The sequence below is a fragment of the Struthio camelus genome, chromosome 1 (genome assembly GCF_040807025.1).
Source record: "Struthio camelus isolate bStrCam1 chromosome 1, bStrCam1.hap1, whole genome shotgun sequence".
Classification (NCBI taxonomy): Eukaryota; Metazoa; Chordata; class Aves; order Struthioniformes; family Struthionidae; genus Struthio; species Struthio camelus.
Genome location: NC_090942.1, coordinates 99,385,656 through 99,409,216, shown reverse-complemented (window position 1 = coordinate 99,409,216; position 23,561 = coordinate 99,385,656).

The following is a 23,561-nucleotide window of genomic DNA, read 5'->3' as shown; positions in this document are numbered from 1 at the left end:
ACATTTGCAGAAAAAAAGAAACCCTCAAATAAATGCTCTCTCCCTCAAAAAGCACCAGCAAATGAAATGGTTTTAATCTGTCTCCACAGTGTCCAAGAGTAAACTGTGATTGTCTGCTAGTTTCTGATTTTTCACATTCCTTTGAGAAACATGCTTGAATTTTCTGATCTGTAGAATTATCACAAATATCTGAATTCCAAACAGTGTCTTTTAGTCAAGAATGATCAAATAAGCCTGCAGCATTGATGGTGTTCCCTGATTAGCCCATGTGCACACAGTTCCAATAGTAATACTTTTACCTGGGATTTATCACCTATGCTTTTTGGTGAATATCTACCCGTAAGCTTTGGCTATTTGCTTTCCATTAGCATGTGATCTGTAAAATACATCTTAACAACAAAAAAAGAATTGTCCTAGGAACTGTAGGAAGCAATTCTTCCAGAAAGAAGTAGATGATTCTGTTTTATTTTTTCTTTTTTAGCAAGTTTGGCCAGCTATGAAGATGGTGGAACAAAAACATTCCCTTTTGTAACTTCATATCAAAACGACAAAACGATGAAGAAAAATTTCAACATCTTCTGACACATTTCCCCCTCTGTCTTAAAGTTCAAGGTAATTAGTTTCAAATGCTTCTGCTGTTCCTTCTATTTCTTTTATTCTGCCAATAGTTTCACCTCATGTCCTCAATTTTTCTCTCAGCTTCTTGCAATCTCAAACAGAAGTGTTCTGACGTACCGTCCATTACAGGCATTTAAACAGGAACTGTGTCTAATGCTTGCCTGTACTTGGCTGTTAGATCCAGCGAATCCTGGACCTCCTGCTGCTGTGAAAGCTGACAAGTTATCTTCCACCACCTGGAAGACATGAAATGCACTAATAATAATAATAATAACCTTTAATGGATCTAGATTCATTTTGACTACTTTTCTTCTAGCTCCAATTGTCTTTGAGCTCACCTCCTTCAGAAAAACCTTTAAAACATCCCAGGTAGGCAGTTGCCTTGCCATCTCTGGAGCTGCTGCTCCCTCTCGAGGCCCACCCGCAGCTGCTCTGCCTGCCCCACACACGCAAAGGCAGTGCTAAGGGCTGGAGCCCACTGCAAGGACCCCACCGACACCAACCAGTCACAGCCGTCCTGCCAGGCTTCGTTTCAACAGCAAGGTCAAACACTCATGAAAGAACTGCCTCTGCTGAAAGAAAAGGTAGATTGCTGTCCTTTTATTTTTTCCAAGTCATTTCAAGGCCCTGTTAGATGTTTTACTGTTGATTGTCAACAGCATGAGGGAAGCGCCTTATTAGTGGGCACTGAAAATTTGAGGGGGCCCTGTAGCTGAGGAGGCCTGCAGGGAAATTTTTCATTTCATTACCTTTCATATTCAGAGATGTCAGCTCACGTATTTTTATCACAGCTCTCCTTTGTTTTCTTTAAGCCTTGCATGGTTAGAAGAGAATAGCCCACTTCTGACAAAGACAGACAACTCTGGACTGGACTGTTGTGAGGAAAAGCTGGAGAACTGGTACCCAAGTGCACTGTTAAGCACCCAAAAAAACAGAAGGCAATGGAGTTAGCTGGTTCTGTGAGTGGCAGAATTAACACAGCCCAGTTTCCTACAGATCCATTCTCATACCAGCTTCAGTTGAAGTTTTTCCCATGTTTACGTCATCTGCAATCTTTCTCCCTGCTTCTTCCCTTTGTCCCTGTGCTCCCTGGAGTCTAATTAGGGCTCAGCTCAAACTGAGCCTTTCCACCCAGGGGCCCTTTCCTTCACCATCCACTTACTGCCTCGCAAGTTGTAGGAAGTTAAACACCCCAGCACCTCTGCAAAACTTGCACCACAACTGCTATTAGACAGGAATGGACGAACAGCTACACACATTCATACTCACCCAGAGCATGATCATAGCATCTCACCTTCTTTGAAAACTAAGCTAAAAAAGGGAGCTGCTGTGTCTGGTTTTAAGCATTATGCTTGTGCCTAGCTCATGATTCCAGAGTGGATGAGGCTGGCATTCAAACGCAGCATTTTCAAAAAAAAAACAGCAAGGAAAAATTCAAAGGCTCTCCTCTTGTCTCTGAGTAGGAAAGGAGGATATTGGGTGAAGGGGGATGCATGCCTGTTTGGCTGGGTAAGTGAAACAATTAACTTCTAGTCTTCGGCTATCTTTTTAATTGCTCATTAGACAGCTCATCTGTGTATACTTGCAATGGAAACAAACCATCCAAAGTATGTCACAAGCAGATGTGCCTGCCACGCAGCAGTAACTCCTCGCAGAGCTCAGAGAAATGATCTCAGAAGCAGAGCGGGGGAGGAGGGAGGGGTATTGATCAACCAGGGAGGCCAATATACTGAAATAGATCCTTTCATGTTTTCCATAGCTAGAGATGAGCCATTTAGATTGCAAAAGCCCAACAAGAATAAATAGCACAAGCAACTCCTCCACATGCGCTGCAGCAATTCAGAAATGGCTACTGCCTTTGCACCCTGAAAAGGGTAAAAGGACAAGTGTGCTCCCAAGCCAAGGCACCCAGATTTCACAGCTGCACGCATGACTGCCTGGCCCACCCATCCTCCTGGAGCTATGCATCTCCTCCAGAGCACTCCTAAAGAGATAATGTCATGCCATAATACATTCATGATAAGCAGCTGTTAGGTGAGCTTGTCTCTGTCACTCTCCTGCTGGCTTCTTGCCCTAAGCAGGAACGTACGTGTTACTTTTTGCCTGCCTTCCGCTCTGGCAGCTATTTTATAAATTTTTCACCATGCATTAGCCTATTGGTTTATTTATTAGAAGTCAAGAATGCATTTACAACATCCCTCTCTATGAAGCATTCTTTTGAGAGAGCTCCCATACTAATTAAGTTAAATGCAGTAATGACACCGCATTGATGGAACTGGAGCTAATGATAATGATGCCATACATTTAGTTGCAAGCACCTACTCTGTTAAATGAATGGGTGTATTGTTTGAACAGCACTATGTCCCATGGTCTGGGAGAACGCATGAGGGAAAAAAATACGTTACAGCACAGTTGCTTTGCAGGACGATAAATAGGTTTGAAATGAACCAGCCTGGCTTAGATGAACATGTGTCCAATCAATTACACTGTCCTCGTATACAGAGCTACTTGCTAGGGGAAACATGGTGTTTTCCAAAAACTAGAATAATGAAAAATTGATGCCTTTTTAATTGAATGAATACAGAGTTGCTCTGTCCAGAATATTTCGATTTGAACTACCATAGGTACTTGTAAAAAGGTATTTCTTCCAAGAATGTTTGAAGATCAATAATACCGCCCAACCTTTGCTAGTCAGAGGTCAGACTTTTTTTCAAGAGTGGAAATGTGTGCCCAGGACTGAGTGAAAATGAATCTGAGTGAAATCACAATTGTTCTTTGCTATTACACCCCAAGACTTCCCTGGCCCTGGTCCCAAGCTTGCTCCCAGCAATACAGCAGTATTTTACAGTCATATATCAAGACTCACTTTTCAAAAAGCATCTCCACCTCTGGCTTAAAACCAGAGGAGGGTTTTTCCTTTCAGATTACAGTTTATCTGCAGTATGTTGATCTGAACTGCTGAGGTGATCATTCTTTTCTCTTGAAAATGTTAATGTCTCATATATAAAAACCTTTTTCTTCATTCTTGTTGGCATAATTCACAGACCAGCTCATAGTTGCCCACATTGTATATACACACACGCACACGCACATATATGTGCAATTAATTTCTGGCCCTATAGTAAAACATTCTTTATCATCCAGCCCTGCAAACTCTCGTGCACATCCTGAGTAAGACATCCATGAAGAGTTCCATTAAAATCAACTATTCAAATGCATAAATTTAAAGCACATCCATATGTGCTTGCAGGATTTTGGCCTGTTTCTACTGCCATTTCGTATCTATTGAGCCCCTATGACTTGGCATATTTAGAAAACATCTGCTGTAGTTAACAGAGTCCATACTTCTGTTTTCCCCCTCTTTCCTTTTTATGTTCTCACTCAAAAACATGACAGCACAGCGTGTAAATGGAACCAATATGCTGTATATACACAGAACCTAATAGATTCCATCTCAGGCTGATATATATGCGAAACTGAACCAATACATCTTTAAACCCATAAGATCTGCAGATGTCATTTACAGCCTTGTAAATTACAAACTTCTACTGTCTTATTTTCACAGTTGATGATTGTAAAATATAAAATTGTGCATTATCACAGTGTAATAGCACAAGCTTTAGAAACACAGTGCTACAGAAGGGAGTGTATATTGAAAGCCAGAGTATTCAAGGGAGCCTTATAATGCCATTTTAAGCTCTATAGCTGACTGTATAATAAAACTATAAAGTCAGATATGAACCAGTATTTGCTAATAACAAGAAAGTGAAAACTGTATTAAACTCCTGGAGCTTAAGAAACCAGCAAGAAAAAGGGATGCAGAGGGGACAGTTGATTAAGAATGAAGACTGAGTCAAGCTGGGGTATCTGGTCACCCTATGTTAAATTGAACAGTACTGCTAATAACAAAGTACATAAAGATGACATAAAAATAACTTAAAGGTAGTGTTGCAGGGCAACGAGACTCTCTAACAGTAAGGGCAAGAACAGTGATCCAAGCGGCCAGAAAAGGCTTCCAAAACGCATAGTTTCACAGAGACTAAATGGGACCACATTGCCTTCTTGAGCAGCTTGAGCCCAGCACCACTTCCCAGCACTTTCTTCTGTTCGCAGCTTTCAAGTGCGGGACGTTTGACTCTGCGCACTCGGCACACAGAGTTGCCTTCTGGGCCATGGGCTCTGCAACATCTAGTGGATTGTCTCGTGCCTTGTAGTTGATCACAAGTCATTGGCATCTTGAGCACCCCCCCGCCCCTTGCCCTTAGCATCACAGATCATGTGCACTGGCCGGGAATAATTTGAGCACCAGTGCAAATAATTTTAATAGTGACCTTCTTCACGGTGTTCTCCAGTCCTGAATACTTCACTCCAGACCTGCAAACAGTATAAACCAGCAAAGAACTCCCCTGGGTTTCAGCCAACTTTTAGCATATGAACCAATGTCCCATTATGAACAGCTTTTGAACCTGGAGATTGATAGCTACCAAACTCGATATGGTCAAAGTCTCAAAGATGTTAAGGTCCTCTAAGTTTTGTGAAAATAGGCAAGCAGCAACTCAATTAATGTCCCCCTGAAGGGAAGGCTGAAATATGACCTCAATCCTGCATTTCACACCAGAGAATCCGCTGAGAGGAGATTTGTTGCAGATGCCCCAACTCTGCAAGCAGCTTCAGCCAGTTTGTGCCTTACTGGGCACCAGAGACCCGACCACACAGCCATGGCTTTTCTCCCAAAGGAGCATCCCTCCGTCTGAACATCCCTCACATCACAGTGTTCTCCTCGGTAGACTCTCTGGTGTCCAAAAGGGGTGACCTCATACTGCTGCTTTAGGACAAAATCCAATTAAAAAGTCTGTCAGCCATGACAGGCACGTCCAGAGGGAGCCAGACTTCATTAGTTCCCATGCTTACAGTCCTATTGCTCTATAAAGTGCCAAAACCAGAAGTGCTTCTAGCTTTTTGCAATTTCTCCTCAGTAATATCAAGTTTTCCTGCTTTTACCTTGCGAAAGGGGTGCCTGTAATGCCACACTTATTAAATAAACTTATTTATAATAACAAAATATCAAGGACAGACAACAACGACTGGGTATTGTTGATTATTTCTGGTGCATGCTTTAACTTTTGCTCTCTCCAGTAAAAATATCACCACCAACCTCAGTGTCCCTCCCTGTGAGCTCATCACAATAGGACCCTTCTGAAATGCGTCCATCTTTTCTCAGCTCTACTGAACAACAAGTTGCGATTGTATAACTTCACAGTAACATCCAAGGGTGATGAGATGCAGAGAAGCCCCATAGCTTTGCAGCTGGTACATGTTACAGGACGAAGAGTGTCATCACAGTGAGAGGGAAAATGGGAGCGAGAGCCTCACAAAGTCATTTCAGAGATGCCAGCCCTGCTGAGCAACCTTTTGGTAGCTTCCAATTTCTGACTGGAATCACCTGCAGGATCAAGATACAAATTTACTGCCGTGGCAGGGAGTAATTCCCACTCTTCCTAACCTCATCTTCATGGAAGATTTAAAAACAACGAGAGGAAAAAAGGACTCCAAGAAAACTAAGCCTGCGCTACCAAAAATATACACTGTGCTATCAAATATTTTGCTTGTTTTCTAAACAAGGTATTGGGGAACCTCTTTCTTTCATTTGCCTTCTGTTTTTAAGTGCAGTTTGACCACGCCTTCTCTGCGACAACACTGGGAGTCTCACCTTTTTATTTGTCTTCAACATGTGCAGCCTTAGGTGAAAAATTGGGTACTATGTGGCCTGCTATAAAAATATTACCTCACACATACACATATGCCTTTGACAACAGCTTCTTCCTTCATCTCTCTCTCCATCATTAATCCACTCTGGAGGACTGATCCTTAAACTTTTTATTAAAAAAAATATGCCATGCACATGGCAGGTGAAAAAAAAAAAAAGCAGAATTTCAATGAAGCAACAAGGCAATGGAATGAAGTGTTCTGGAGAGATAGGAGATCAAAAAAGGTTTCGTTCACGCATCCCTTAGAGGTCTATTCATATTTATATAATAGGCTCATCGTATCTTGGAATTACTCTACATCAAAGCTCAGTGTGTGTGCATTTTTATCAGCCAGCTTCCAAGAGTGCATGCCTTCAGGACTGACTGCAGCCACAGCAGCCCAGGAAACAGCAGCAGAAGAGCCAGGCATGCTGAGCCAGGTGGCACTAGTAGCAGTACGTCCACCCTCGCCTGCAGCAATTTTCAGAACCTCACTGTGAGGTTTTGAAAACAAATACACTTGAGATAAAATATACACATATTAATATACGCACATACTATATATATGTATCTACAGACTCAGGAAGCTGAGATGCTTTCCTGATCACCACCCAATCGCGCACATGAGCTTCTGAACCCGCAACGAACCTCCCGAGGAAGGGTCGCTTAACATCTGAGTGTAAAAAGACAAACCCTGGGCCCATGAGAGTGTCACAGCAGAGGTGTGCATCTCCATGGCTTGAGTCCTGGGTTACTCCTGTCATCACGAGAATATTATCTGTTGTCGTATGGGAAGCTTCTCTAATCAGAGACCCCCCTCCAGCAGGGCCAGAAGAATGGAAGCAGAGTTCAGGGGAGGTGAAATATAGGAATTCCTCTCCTCCAGGAAGAGGGGGTTTTTTTGTCCTCTCCTTTTAGAAGCGCTGTTTCAGCTCAGTTTGAAAGGAACACGATAAGCCTCTCGAACTGCATTCTTTCTCAGGTGTTTTGTGAACAAGAAGTAAAAGGGAAAAGAAAAAACAGGAAAAGAATTCAAGAACGACTTCTAAAATCTATTACCTTTCTTTGAAACTTCTGTCCTGGTTTCTTGCCAGCCCACATCTCTTATTTCTGCCTCCTTTGGGAATGAATAGCCATGCCTCATGAGATACCACACCCCAGGAAGCTGTAAGTTCATGCAACTAATGCTTAGACCCCAAATGCTAGCTGGGAGGAAAACCCCCAAATAGAGCAGATGAAATCCTAGATTACTGGTGGCACTAGTAAAAAAACCTGCTTCACCCACTTCCCACTTTAGTCAATGGGTTGCTATCCTAGGGCTTCGCCTTTTTTTTTGGTTTTGGTTTTGGTTACTTGAATCTCCAGCCTAAAGTCATGATACCTGGTGACGCAAGTATCAATGTGGCCTCTACCAAAACAAAAAAAAAAAGAAAAGAAAAACCCCTCAAATAGCCTAGTGATGGAGAAAAGACTTGAAAACCTAAGACAAGTGTGCCCTAAAAGTTCAGAAACCAAAATAAAAGAATAAAAAGGTTTTTAAGCAAGTCTCAGCAGGATTAGGGGGAGGAGTGGAGGGTTAAGGTCTGGCCCATGATTTTTGAGTATCTCAGTTTAGCAATATTACCCAGCACCACAACACTGATGCCAAAATTTCACAAATATTCTTGAAAGAGAAATTAAAAAGAAAGAATATTGATGTTTTAGCTTCAAGAATAGGAAAAGCTAGAGCAATATGAGAGGTTAAGCAAACATTGTAGATGTCAAAATCTACACTAATATTAGACTTATCACATAGTTTGGTGCAAGGAAACTTCAGCATTAACATCATTCAGCCTTAACTTTGCCTCCGTATTACACGTCCCACTGCATTTAAATATCAAGGAAAAAAATTACTTGTAACTGAACTTCAAAATACAAATGTTCTTACCCTAGAAGCAAAAATACCCTGCCCCCTTTTTTTCCCCTACATCTCTGGGGGTTTTTTCTTAGTCTGGAACCTCAGACTTGAAGTGGCTGCTTTAATCTCCCCTCTTCTTCAGACCTTCTCTTCTGCAGACGAGGTCTGCTTTCAGCTACTGTATGCCTGTGTAACTCCTGCATCTTTGGTGAGTTTGCATCAGAGCAACTGCGCATGGAATTTAATTCAGCTGTCGGTCCTCCAGAGCCAATCTGCAGTCCCATAGTCGTGTCAGCTCTGCAGGAATAATGGGAATAAAAAATAGTTAAGAACTTATTTTTGTGACTGAAGTCAGCAGATACAGCTCTGACTGCATGGAAGAGGCAGATCTGTCGAGTAAGAGCATTTTTTAAATGGTGACTTCTCGAGGTAGGATTTTACTATAAGTTACGGCATGCCAGTTTTGTGATCTCTCAGCCCTGAGACTGTCCTTGCAATATTAATTATATACTTTCCAAAGTGCTCTCCTTAAGATTTTTCTCTGTGCTAGCAGAAGTACTAAGAAAGGGCCAGTACCTTCCAATAAATATAAATTTCCTCTTACTTCTGAGCTAATCTAATCCATACAGATGCATTTCAAGGTCTGTCAAAGTTATTCAGACTCATTTCATAACAGCCTGGACACCTCTTGCCATGGAGTTTTACCAAGGCACATTACGGAAACAAATACAAGAACAGTTGAATTTTGTTATCTGGTCCCCAGAACTGGCAACATGAAATACTGCTGGAAAAGAGGGTGTTATTTACTAGGCAAACAAACGAACAGACAAAAAAAAAAAAACACAAAAAAGATCCCAAACACAAAAACGACATTCCTACTGCTGTGAGAAATGTTCAGAATCGCTCAGCCCCAATAAAACATAAGATTCAATACATCGTTCTCCATGTAGACATGATTATAACTTAATTTTAGCGGCAATAGGTTTTGCTGCTATTTGGGATTTGAACCAAAACCGTTGGTGAGGCTTTATGGCCCATATTATTCAGGAGAGCTCTAACTAAAAGTCACCATAGCAGTGCTTTCTGGTGTTGTAACATCCAGGCTGTGAATAGCGTTACGGTAGCGCACAACGGGCCTTGTGCCTGCCTCTGTCGACAATGCCAGCAGGCACTACCCCAAATATGCCATTAATTTTATAACACAGAAAGCCCAAGCACAGGACAAGTGACTGTGCAATTTGTACAAGCTAATCCCAACTCCGAACCAGGCCCCCTCTGGAGTGCAAAGAATGGCGTTTAACCTTTTTCCAGCGGGTTTCCTTCCCTGAGCTTGTAACATCTATCCTAGGGTCTCTGTGAGACTCAATAAAGTAAAAGAAAGCCTTACATAAATATTGAACATTGCTGCCCCTAAAATCCAAGTTTGCCCTGAATTCAGTACTCTCAAATATTCAGAATGACCCTCGAGAATCTAGGAGGGGTTGGTTGCCTTCTTGCAACATATTACGGAATAACTACTACCCGGAAATTTTTATTTGCCTTTGTCATTTTGTTTTCTATTTTTTTTAAATCTTCAGGCTTTGTGCTTCCAAGTTTCTGTTTGCTGTCACAAGGACAACAAATGCTTTCATTTGCATGAAAACTGAGCCTGTCACTTCCATTGGCCGCTCCAGGTGGCCGCCTTTCCCTGCTGGACACGGCAGCAAGATGCTCACAGGCCCCCTCTGCTTCACAACCCCTTCAGGGCACAGGAGCTACCAACGCGGAAAAGACATGCCAGAGAAAATCAAAGCACTGCCAAGCAGTTGGTTACTTGCACAGATAACTCGCCCTAGGCAAGTGAGGCCCCAAGAACCTGCGCACGTTCCCAGATCCCCGGGAACCAGCTTCAGCTAAGGCCATAAAGAAGCAGGAAAAAGGCCAAATAAATCTTCATGATCTAACAGCAAGCGGAAGAGCAATTGGCACAGCAAATAACCTGCCAGCCAAACCCTGCTTCTACTCACGGAGCTTTACATCATGCAGCTGTGCCCCAGAAATGGAGAAACCTTCCCTGCCTGGGGAGGGAACTCAAAATAAAGGTTAGTCATATTTTTTTCCTTCTTCTACCTGCAAAGAGAAGGAGAACCCAGTGTCTCAAGCACAATGCTAACAAATCTAACAGCTTTTAGGACAGAACTGAAAACCTCAGGCATCCCATATTGCGTCACACCATAGACCTGGACTGCAAGTAAATTTTCTTTTCCTGTAGAACATTCCTCTTTGCAGCAAAATCATCAAGCTGACATTTGAAATACACCATTTGACTAGAATTACACCAAGAGTGAATGCTGCAGAGTGACTGCCTCACTGCACAAGGCTGACAGTAATTATTAATAGGACTGCTCTTCCTTTGATAGGAACACATTATAGATGGCAGAATAATGGAAACATTTGCGAACAATTATTTGGTGGCAGAAAAAAAAATAAAAATAAAAATAAAACTGCTGCCAAAATTTTAACACTTAAGTAGAATACAATTAACCAGCTCCAAAGCCCAGACCTTGCAAAAGCATGATCGCTTTCATAGCCTCGGCACCCGCAGAGCTCAGCAGGAACACGCAGATGAGCCGTGTTCACAGGGTCAAGAACGGATGGCACAGAGGTGGTTCGACTCCCAGATCACCATCCCAGCACATAAGCTGCCCAAACTATCAGGGAATATTTTCACGCTGCTTCATTCAGAGCAGTCTACTGCTCAAGCGCTATGCAGAGATGGGCGAGCGGAGGCCTGGCCTAGCAGGTGGCTCTGCAGACCTGTACCCACATCATATAACACTGGAGCCCACACTGCTGAAGTAGGAGGGCAAAGTCTCTTTAGCTCTTCCAAGAAAGCTACATCAGGAATATGTCTGTAATAGCAAAGGGATTCACAGACTGAATCAGAGTAGATGATCTTTAACTCCAGGAACTGAATAAAATTGTCAGCATAAAACAAACAGCAATGGTTACGTTTCCATCCAGAAATCAGGAAACTAGATTTTGGTCTGCAGAAGGGAGACAGAGACGAAGGAATTACCCTTTGCTACAAAGCATTTTCCTCACAGGATCTCAGGAGGGCAAGAGGAAAAATTGTAATTAATTGAAAAATATACTAAAAAAAATACAATAACATCATGTCCCAAACCTCCACATTGTTGTCCTTAATTGAAGGATACCTCACATGTAACTATCCTGCAATTGCTCATATATCTTGTGTAAGATCAGCTCGTCCCTGCTACGCTATGCCTGGCCGTGTGCCGTGCTGATCCGGACCCTGACCGGGGACGTGACTTCCAGGCTTGACTTGGACCTCATCGCTGCAGCCTGGTCTGGGGTGAGCTGGCTCCACCACGCTTCTGCTTGAGGCCACAGGATGCACCCCATGCCGGTGCCGTACCACCTCTGCCAGTTCTACTGTCACCCACAGCCTCAACGGGGTAGCCCACTCCCCCTGTTCCCAGCAGACAAGGCCATGGGGCACCTTTGCCCCTCCACCTATCACCCCTTAGTGACGAGCGTTAGTCTGGATTTTGGACATCTCTGGATCTGGCGATCCTCACAACTCCCATGCAAATGCTCACCAAGGGCGGACGGCACAACGTGGTGAAAGTGCGGGAGGTCTGACATATCCTCACTGCAAGCTCGCCACCAGAGCAGAGCCTCCAGCCTGATCCATGGGGGCAAGATGCTTGGGAATATTTCGGCGAACCCCAGTATTTTCCCTTTCCCCTTGTGATTCTGTTTCTGCTTTCTTTTCGCAGTTATTTTTAAGGTACATAATTATCAAGCAGTCAAAACGGGGGGGGGGGGGGGGGGGGGCATAATCCCAAACTAAAACTGATTCAGAAAGAAATTAAGCTGAGTGACTAAATTGTTGAAAACAATACATAGTCACTAACTCCCAGTATTTCCACTGAGTAGCCTTTGCAGTATACCTTAAAGAAATGTAAATTTAAAAAGAGAATCCGATGTTTTTGTAACTACTTTCATTTTCAGAAAATTAATGCCAATAGTTTTCACTAAAAAAATCTCCAACCAGTTCTACTTAATGTTTTAAAAAGGAGGAAAATGAGTAAACACAGCTGTATGTCTGCAGGAATAAATAATCAAAGAGTCTCAACTGTTAAATTGTCCAAAATTAGAATACATCTTTCAGCCTGGCTAGTAATTGATTCTAGCTGCTTGGAGCAGCAAATTGAGAAGACTTACCACCTCTCTCCCACACAAAATTTTTGGTATTTCACATATATATTGGCCTTATGATCTTAGAGTGTAAGCGCTGCCTGGCATTGACTGATATGCCAACAGCTATCCCAGGGTTTTGCTGTTATTCCACTCACATAAGAAAGAAAAATGACAAGTATGGCTTGTAACTAGAATCCCACCAATTCAGCTGCCTGGAGTTAATGCAGCGATCTGTCTGCTGGGGACAATCAAGCCATGTCACCCTCCTGGGAGCTACTTCAGGACTAGGCTCGTTCCCACTGGCTTCAAGCGGGAAACTCCAGCTGTCCCCAGCATGTGCAATCAGTCAGCTGGAGAAAAATGTTCCTGGCAAACAAATAACCTCCACCGCCTCTTTAAGTCAAGCTTCAGCTCGGCATCAATTAAGGTTAAAAAGTAAAAAACACCAAGTTTCTGTTCACCCGCTTGCGCTCTGACTCAGAAAGCTCCTGCCATGTTCAGAGGAGAGATCCTGACAGCAGTCTTAGCGGAGTTCGGTGTACGGAGGAAAAATACTAATGCCGAAATGCCAGAAACGCCAGTGTCAACAACTTTCTCTACTGCTGACACGTAAGATGACGGTGAGATACGTCACCCAATGGTGGGACGTTCCCAGCAGACTTGCATCAACGTGGTCAGCTTGGGGCAAGACAAGCGGGGACGGCCACATCCCCCTGCCCATGAGTCCTGAGATCGCCCCAAGGAGGGGAGCAGTACACGCACACGTTGCCGCGACGGGGGCAGCGACCCGCACAGCCCTTGGGGGAAGGAGAATAGGCTGCGACAGGGGCAGCATTTGGAGAGCACCCGAGAAAGTTAGTACATAAAACTGAAGTTGATGTAGCTCTTCTTACCGGACTGCACAGCTATAAAAGGCGCAGTTGCAGACTGAGTTCGGTCAGCAGTCAATAAAAACTTGAACTGAAGAAATCCGTAGACATTCAGACCAGCCCTTAGTAGACCTAAAGGAGAAAATGGGCAAAAGTTGTTGCAACTCTGTCATCGTTAAAGTGCCTCTAGAAGACTGCCATAAATGCAGAAATCTACTGAGATAAGGACATTGTCAAAGCCTGCTGCAGGATCCCTGAATGTTGCCATGCCAAATGCCAAATCTTTCATTACAGAAAAATTTCCAGCTGCTTCACTTGAAAACGAATTGTTTCCTGTCACCAAGGCAAAGCTGTCACATGCCTCTCCAAAAAAAGCCCAAATAAAATCTGCTGCCTCTTGTTAGATCAAAGGTTGGCAGCAGAGACAAACCACCATACAAACACACAAAACGACATTTATTCAGAAGAGCAATTGACTACAGAGTCATTTGTCACTTTTAATACTGCTACAGTTGTAAAATGATGATAGTGGAAATCACACTACCCTAATGGTTATAAAATATTTGTAAACTAAATTTGTTCATTTTGACTATAAAAAAGACATTGAAATAATTTAACAGCAGAGAATAAAATTGAAATGGGTCTGTAATTACATAGATTTTCAGCGTCTTCTGCTTCATGAAAAGAACTAAGTGCTGGTGGCTCCCACATTTCCAGCACCTTACTCTGCAAAACAAAAGATTAGAAATACGTACCAGATGTACAGAAAAGGGGCCTGCAGCAACATTTCAGAAGCGAGGCATGCATTTCTTCGGATCTCTCTTTCTTATTAGCAGCATGCCAAGTGTCACATCTCATTAACTGAGTGAGCCTGTATGAAGGTGAAGCTTCACCTTCAGAGTCAAGAGAAGGGAGAGGAGTACTAATGAAGTCACTGGATTTCAGAATCTTCCTCATCATCATCAAGAAAAATACTGGAGGATTTCTGCTAACCTTGGCACACCAGCATGCTGACAAAATACAGCTAATACAGCTTTCCTATCTCCAGTGACCTGCCTTCATGGGTCTGAAAAATTCAAAGAGGGGCTTGCAGGAAATTTGGCATTTTCATTACATCTCTCAGGTTTTTTGAATTTTGTTTTGACCCATTTTCTAATGATTTTCCTGGAACAGTTCACATTAAACAAGTTCCAGGGCTGTCAGCTTAAAAGTACACTAGTCCCAAAGGAAAAACTGCAGGGAGCTGAAGAATGCCTTGGTAGCCCGACTCATCTTTGGATTCTTCCTGCTGCTGCTTTAGATTTGATTTTATTTTAAATTAGAGACATGTGAGCTTCTCCACTGCATGTAGGCTCTAGCAGAATCAAATCTCTAAGAGATTAGCTCTCTTTGAATCCCAAAATTTTGCATGTGCCTTTCACCCAGGGTTGAATCTAGACCATGCCGAAATCAGTAGGGCTGGTGCTTCACCTCGGGGCCACTGGTCCCTCAGACCCACATTATATTAGGCAAGGATGTGTTCTCAAGCTGGATGACCTGTCCTACAGCACAGGAAACTTCTCAAAATGCAGTTTTTCTCTGAATTTGTCTGCAAGGAGTTGGTTGTCATATGTCAGAAACTTAAGGAGAAAATCAAGACCTTGGGGAAAACGGCAAGAAACCAAAAACTGAAGCCAACATAAAGGCTTACCAAAACTCTTGCCGGCAAGGCTCTTATAGCTGCTTTAAAACATTCCTCCTAGCTCTTTTTTTTAAAGGCCATGATTAACACTGTACTGTCAGTGCTTCTGACACTGAGAAGGCAACCCAGAACAGCAGTTCCTGAGGACCTCACGGGACTACTCAACAGCTGGAGGCCCATCACATTCTCTAAAGGAAAACTATAAACCAACCTATCGGTTACTGTCATGAATAATTAATATCAATATTGAAGTAGTCAACAACAGTGTTTAATGGAAAAGGACAATTGTCTTCCAGTTCCAGTTCTACAAGAAAATGAGACCTCAGGAAGCACATATTTTTAATGTACTGTATTCTCATTCCAGGAATACCAGGTCTCTGTCTGTATATATGTATCTGATAGTTATGTATGTATGTTTGTACACAAAGTTCATTGCACAGACAAAGGACGAGCTACGTACTTTGAAAGGAAGAGAGAAGTTCTCTACTCTGGGACAGATTCCCTCTGTGAACCTGGACATGGTACACAGGGTGCTCCTATGCTGCAGTTAGAAACATGATGGCAATACGTATAGGCAAATAGGAATCAGCTTTATTCCTTTGAAGCTGCATGAAAACAGTTGTCAGTGTAGCCACAGTCTCGGCTGGGCTTTTGCACAATTGAGTCTGGACTTTGGGCTTTGCTGCCACCAGTGCTTGACCAGGCACATTGCAGCTGGGTTGTGTGATTGCTCTTCCTCTGGGTATCACTGAGCATTCAGAGCCAAGGACTCTTGCCAGGCAGAAAGGGGTCTGCCTTAAAATGAAGTAGTTCATGGTTTTGAGTTCAACCCAGATGGCACACAAAACGCGTTTCCTTTTAATGCTCAACTCTGGTGAGAGCGTCTCGAACGTACAGCCATCCATACCCCCATTCAGTGTAGATCTGTCTTCTGTATATCCATGTACCTAAATTCCCCTTTTGTAAAGGGAACTAAAAAAATACAGTACTCCCACTTACCTCTGTTTGGGGATGGACCACGCTATCTATGCAAAGAGCCTGAATTGTCACGCAAGCCAGTGTGAGCCCAGCAGGGCTGACAGGGCTGACCAGCTTATGGCCAATACCCTGCTTACAAGGACCAGCTCCAGCCCTGGGAACAGTCTGCCCATTCTCATAAAGCACGGAAAAGGTTTCAGGAAGCCGTGCCTGATTGGAGCTGCTATAGCGAAAGCCAGCCCAAGTGTCAATTTGCTAAGTGCTGAACTGGAATGAGAAACGATGGAGAGCAAAGCACGCAGATATCTCACTTGCTTCCCTTGGAGTCAGCTCATGCCCAGCCAGGCTTCTTACCTCTGGCTCCAGACTGGCTCCTGCAGACCATCTTGGCTGACTCTGCACAATAGCTCACAGGTCTTTGGGCAATCTTCTTTGCTATGGCACACCACAACACACAGAGCCAGCTGGGGTTCAGCCATGGCCAGCTTAGACGTCTTTCACCCTAAGGGTCGACAAGCCCTCTGAAGAGCGTTCAGATTCTGTGGTGCACATGGCCCTCGAAAGTGCAGCTCTCTGCAGGCACAAACACCCCTTCGGCATACTGTCAGCTGCAGGAGGCAGGACACAGTAACCAAGTGTGTTATCTAATGCAGTTCAAACGTTATTTTTCCAAATAACACTGGTTGGTTGTATACATCCGTAAAATATCATCATGCAACACCTAAGGGAAGTGCTACTATATTTGTCTGAGGCTTGTTTTTTTTCCCCCTTTGCAATTGAAGAAAATCATAGTAATCTCCGGAGTAAAAACAGTAATATGCCAACTCTACACTCAACCGATTCATAATCCTAATTCACCCGGTAAAATGAAATCCCGTATCCAAGCCTATTCTTTCTACCAAAAAAAACATATATACTCTGGAATAAAATTTAAGTGAATTTTCAAGGTATGCACAGATGCATGAGCCATACAATCAATTATATCCAAATCTAACAGACACAATTAGTCATTCACAAGCACAAAAGAGATTTTACACCCTGTCTAGTTTCCTCATGAAAAACCTGGTATTTATTCATGTCCTTGAAGCTTCTAAGCAAAATGGATAACATTAATTTGTCCCAAGTCGCATCAGAGAAGATTTGGTCAATAATATGCTAAACATCAATTTCAGCCTCTGAAAAACAACGTGTGAATTCAAGTCTCTGAGACTCATCAAATGTACTGGGTCCAATGCAATTAATCAGCCTCTGATCACTCACTGTAGCTTGAGGAACATGCTGAATTTTAGTCTAAAAGTCATGACTTTGACAGGAAAAAAAAAAAAAAAAAGCTGCCATAAGGGGTAGGAGAAGAAACAATATAATATTGCACAAAACAATCCAACCTGATTTTGCCATGGGACTGACTGAAGCAATGAAACTTGGCTGGGTAAATGTGGGCCACAGCCTAGTGTTTCCCACCCTGCTGGTTTTCACAACACACACGTTGGTGCTGCTAGGGTCACCCCTAGCCAATTGAATGAGCCCTATTAATTTCAGAGGCATTGGCTCAGTCCCTTGCTTTCTCAGCACTGATGCTGGAGGCCCACTGAATCACAGCATGCCAGAGAAGTTTCTGGAATACATCAAGAAGTAAAACGTGTAGTCCAAAACTAAATTATAGGCCAAGAGATTAATTTTGAAGAATTTACTTTTGACCAAGATATTTATATACCAAACACAGAACACTGCTATAAACACACCTCAAGCTTGCTATGAATATCTTAGGATGAAGCACTGCTAGGATGTATGGTTCGTTTTCCCCTTCTAAAGAACTGAGGATCAACATTCAGTTTTCATCAGATTGACTCTTTTCCATCCTTAAAATAATGTACGTGTAAAAGAGGAGACTGAACGAAGAACTTTACAGAGCTTTGTTTCCAGCTGTAACCTAAACAAGTTTTGCACATGAGTGGAATCATTTACTGCTTATTTAACTTTGCAAGTCCTCTTGTAACCCCAGCTTTGTTTTCCTGTGCTTGGCGGCTTCTTTGACTCCCTCAAGCGGTTTGTGTCCAAGTAGTCACAAAAAGGGGATCTGGTCCTCTGGGTTTTATGGCCATCGACCAACGGTGTTGTCAATATACCACCGCAGGACAGACTTCTCGGTCTGCAAAACTTCTCAGCAGCGCAGCGCTAACAACGCCAAACGAGGTCCGTTCAGAGCAGGCACAAAGCGTGCACACACACAACACCCATAGGCCAGTGCTGCGCTAAGGTGTGAAGTGCTTTCATCATTGCCCTAAACCACCGAAGAGCATCACCTTACAAACCGTGTACCGAATGTGAACACGGACCCAGAGATTTTGATGTTTCCTTCTCTTCAGATTGGACTTGGAGAGTTATCACACCTCTGCCCGCGGTGCTCAAGGGCCACATACTTTCGAATTACACTCCTTGTAGCCATGGTGAAACTTCTTATGAATACTTCTTATGAAGTACTTCCCACTTCTTATAAATAAACCTCTTAACAAAATGTCTGAGAATGATGTAATTCTTACAGTTTTGACCATAAGCAAAAATGTATTCTTTAACTTCCTTTCCTTCCCTCCCTGTCCCCAGTCTGATGTATCAGAGCCATATGCAAAAAAAAAAAAAAACCCACATACTGCTCATGGGCTCACGTGGTGTGAAACTCCAGTTGGTGCAAAGTAGTCAGTCAGTATAAAGCGGCCACATACTCTTGGCTAAAATAGCCCTCTTTCTGAGTATTTTCACTCTCATGAATTCTAGATTTTCTGATTGTCTTTATCTTCCTTACCATAACCCTCAAACTTAGCGTTTGCTCTTGACTCCTAATTTCTATTCATAGGTCAAATATCGAGCTGTTTCAACTTCACAATCAATCTCTTACATACATTCTGTTTCCTTTTTAATTCTCCCTCATTTACCCAATTAGCATTCTGTTAATTAAACTTCAAAAGTTCCTTTCTTCAGAAAAACACATTCCTGCTTAACCCTTGATTTATACGTGTACCTCTGCATCCTGCCTCAATGAGATTAGAGTCTGCCCACCATTTTTGTTCTTAGTTTGTAGACGTTACTCTGAGGAAATGTGGCAATATAAGATCAGTCTTGTTGCCTGCCATTTATACTAGAGTTTTGCCTAGCATAGTTTGACTGCTGAGATAATAAATAGCGTAGTAACCATGATTCCCTGGCTGTGAACTTCAAAGACAGCAATAGTTTTATATTCCTTCTGTGAGCCAGTGACTTGAAATAGCAGAGAGCTGCTATAGCATTACACGATTTGGAAGTGAGGGGCTGTCCAGAAACCGTTAATAGAAGCTGGCTAGAGGGGCTCTGCCAAATCTATCTTGAGTCAAGCTTTGCAAGAGGAAAGGTGTAAATGATTCCCCTAATTTCTTCTTCATTTCAATCTGTACTCTGTGGAATTCAAATTATTCTGTTATCCTGTTTACATTACAATACGTTCTTGTGTGTGAGTCCCTGAAACACCCAGTACTTAGCAACTTCCTGAGTAGAGCTCTGCTTTTCATTGTGCTTACACAGCTTCGTTTGCACCTCCTACTCCGTCTGGGGCAACACCAGAATTTGTGCCTATTTGCAAGCACGTAAGCAGGGTATTCCACATCGCTTCACAGGTCTTTACACCACTTGAGAAATACCTCAATACAAAAGTGATTATTTTATATTCTCCTGACTCTTCATTCGTATGCCACACGCTTAAAGAGTACAAACTAGATTTAATAACGTGAGACCAAGCAATGAGGGCACCTCTCTATGGCTTCAGAGGCGAGGGTTTGAGTGTCTGCTCTGCTGCCAAAATTTGCTGCCACTCCATCCAGACATAAATGGCTTCTTCATCCTTTGGGGCTAGCTGTCAGATGAACCAGCTGTCTACGTTGCCCAGGTTCTGCTACAGAGTGAAGGGGGAGGCTGTGCCACCACCATCATGTCCTACGACCCCAGCTGTGTGTGTGCCACATTGCTGCTACAGGACCAGAGAGATCTAGTTTCCTGCCCTCCTCAGAAACTAATGCCTGGTTAGCAATTTCAGCGCTTTATGTGCCATTAACTGCAAACACCTGGTATACCTTAAGGCCATTAGTCCATTGCACCAATGAAGTGTTGGAGGGTCCTCTGTAGATAAACGTAATATAGCATACTCTGCGTGTAAATAAATATTGATGAATCCAAAAAGAAGAAAATATTATATGCCTTCCCCCAAAACCAAAGATGTCTTTACACCCTCTCTGTCAAGACATGTGATGTGACTTCAGAATGGCATGAAGCACATGTCACGAGAAGCAAAAACTATTCTTCCCATTTTACAGACCAACGTACCCATGATTAAACAGCAGTGCAGAATTAAAGTCTTTAATTTCTCCTACACCCCACTGCTGTTCCTTGGCTGCAGGCTGTACCATCTCCATGTTCTCACTATCTCAAAGCCTCTACTTGGTTTTCCATGAGCCTCTTCCTCACAACACCCCTGCAAAAAACATAAACACTAGTACAGCCAGTCTACCAGTGGAGAGATTGAACGACCTGCTAAAAGCCCCACAAAGTGTTCGTGGTAGAACGAGACACTGAGTTTAACGTATCTAGATTGGCCTTAACCACTGCACCGGTCTTCCTCTCACCTGCAGCTGTGTTCATACCAGCTACGCAAGCACAGCTGTCCCTGCCAGCTGGGACTTCAGTCAGCAAAGATGCCTCGCTCCCGTAAACTTCCCTGAAAATCCCTCTGAGAGGGGGGGATTTGTTGAAGCAGAATCCCCAGGCGAAACGCTATCTGACTTACACAGAGATGGATGCATACATCTCTGGCATACATGAACCAAGACTACCAGCCTTTCTTGACCATTATTAGACTTGAACATAAGCCACTGGATTTTTCATCAAGCATCAGTGGTGCCAAGATATTGCAAGAGAGAAATTTCACTGCAGTGTTCCACTGCAGGCTGCACACTGATTTATACTAGCTCAACTAATTCATTTTGAAGTCATTGCTCCAGTCAAACCCAGGACACAGATGAGCCTAAAAGAGCAAGCAGGCCTCAAGTCTTGAAAAGGCGTACTGTCAGTCCATCCTGTGGTTCCCAGCAAGGCAGGGAGACAGCATCAGTCTGTTGATTTTTGAGCAACAAAATCTGGACTTCTTCCATTCTAAATTCCTGAGAATTACTAGAGAAAGGAAAAGCTCTTTTGGGGGGCACTTTTCACAAACAAACATAGTTAGGGAGGGATGTGATTAATAAATAGGTATATAGACCTCTAGCAGCACATACCGTGTAAAATTCTTGATATGTACGTCTGATAAAACTTCTTTTACTATAGATCAGAAAAGGCTTCCTGTTGCAAGAAGCTCTTAATACAGGTAAAGGATTGTTAACATAATACCATGTCTATATAAAGTCATAGTCATCTCTCACTCCCAACTCATTCAGCAGACACAAAGTCTACTGTACTTCTGCAGCTGTCTTAGGGATATTATCTATGTCTCTCATCTGTGTACTTTCATATCTCAAACATGAGAGTTTATCTGCAACTTACAGTTAATTAGTCACCAGTTTATAGAGACTTTCATCCAACTAAAGAAGAGGAATAGCAACACAGAACTGGAGTGACCAGGCAGAAAAAAACAGCAGTTACAGTGTTTGATTTGTAACAAATGCAACAGCTGCAGTTTTTTAGACACATGATTCCCAGCACAATTACAAATAATGAATAAAGGCACAAATACCACAGTTTGTGAAGCGTTTTAAAGAGAAGAAAAAGCAGCAACTTAATTCATTAAAAATAGTGCAGCCAGCCTTGGACTTAAAACGTAAGCACCCACGTTGTCACCAAAGCAGCAGAATTTCCTTCACTTACACATCTCATAAGGCTCAGAACCAAAGTTTTTCTTGCCATTTAACATATTACACATTGGCTTCTGCATCTGGAAAACTGTTGCTATTTATGTTGCCAGTGCATTTGAGATAATCCAGAAGTTACTTTACTCCAGGACATCAAATAAAATAAAATAAAATAAAATAAATTACTTCATCAATTCACTGTGAAAACCAAAGGAAATATTTCAAATGTATCATTTATTGAAGCAAAAATAATTTTTAAAAAAGCGCATTATGCTTTTGGAAATCAATTTTCAGCTCTTTTCTCAGATGGATTTATTGCAGACATATCAAGGGACTTTGGAGGGACTTACAGGACTTTTTGCTTTTATACCATTCAAAGTCAATTTTCTCTGTGTTTGCAATTGATTTAACGTAGCCTTTAGGATTTTTTGATGCACAATTTTAACTCTCTGGAGGAAGCATGGCAACTTAAATAATCTAAATAGGACTAATATGTTTCCTTAGTCTTAGTCTAGCTGCTTTCTTCATAAGTATGGAAATATCAGAATGCAAGAAAACTGTACAAAACATTTTCTCAGTCTTCATAGCACTGAATGTTCCCTGCAATTAAAACAAGAACAATAAAATTAATTAAAAGAACTGCTAGACTAACTCAAACACTAGCCTAGCCTAGTGTTCATGGTTACCACCAGATATTTCCGAGGAGGAAACCATATATTAAGCCCTGGAGAAAAAAGTTTCCTCCTAGCCAGGGACTGACTGAGGGCTTGGATCTCCTTCTCAATTTCTCGTTTGTTTCAAATAGTCACAACTAAAACTGTGAATAGTTTTGCTGTCTCACCTAAGTCCTTTGGAAATTCTGCTAAACTTTTGGCCTGAGTGTTATCTCCTAGCAATGAGGCCCACACTCTGACTATGTACTGAGTTAAAAAGGACAGATTTTTGATCTGAACCACCTTTGCATCTCACAGAATGTCCCCTTGTTCTTGGGTGAACAAAAAGAGAATCTCTGAATGGGAGCTAAAGATTTCACTTCAAAAGGCAATAAAGATTTGCTACAGAGGTACTACCTGATATTGTTTCAGATGAAACTGCTCTGGAAGAGTGGTAAAATCATCAAGACTTCAGTGCATGTGTCCTTTTTTCCCCTAGCAGAAAAATCCAGGTACTTCAAGCTCTTTAAGGAAAGAGACACTAAAAGGTGAATGACAAAAGCTTGAGCAAAGGGTCAGTGCCAGGTCTCTGGGAATGATTACCTCTTTGAAATCCAGGCAGCAGGGGATGTAGGGTGTCAAAGGCTGCACAATCACCTCTGCTGAGCATCTAATCACCAATGGCTCTGATCAGTGCAGAACATGAGGTGAAGAACCAGGAGAGGTCACAAAACAGGAGCCACACAACAATTTCCCATGAATCACACTGCTTTACACAGAAGGCAAAAAAAATGCAGCCTTCTGAAACCACTGGAAAAGGAGATGGGGAAAACAAAGAATTAGTAAAATGCCTAGGAGGGCTGGTAAAGAAGTAAATGACAACAAAGAAGCTCTAAAAATTGTTGCTGAGTCTGTGGAAGCTCTTTGGCTTTAGAAAATGGCTTCTTGCAGCTGCTGCTTTCCCTGATGCCAGAGAGCCACTGGGATAAGCAGGAGGGGACAAGCTGCAGGTCACTGTCTGGCCCTGAAAAAGAAGTAAATAGCACAG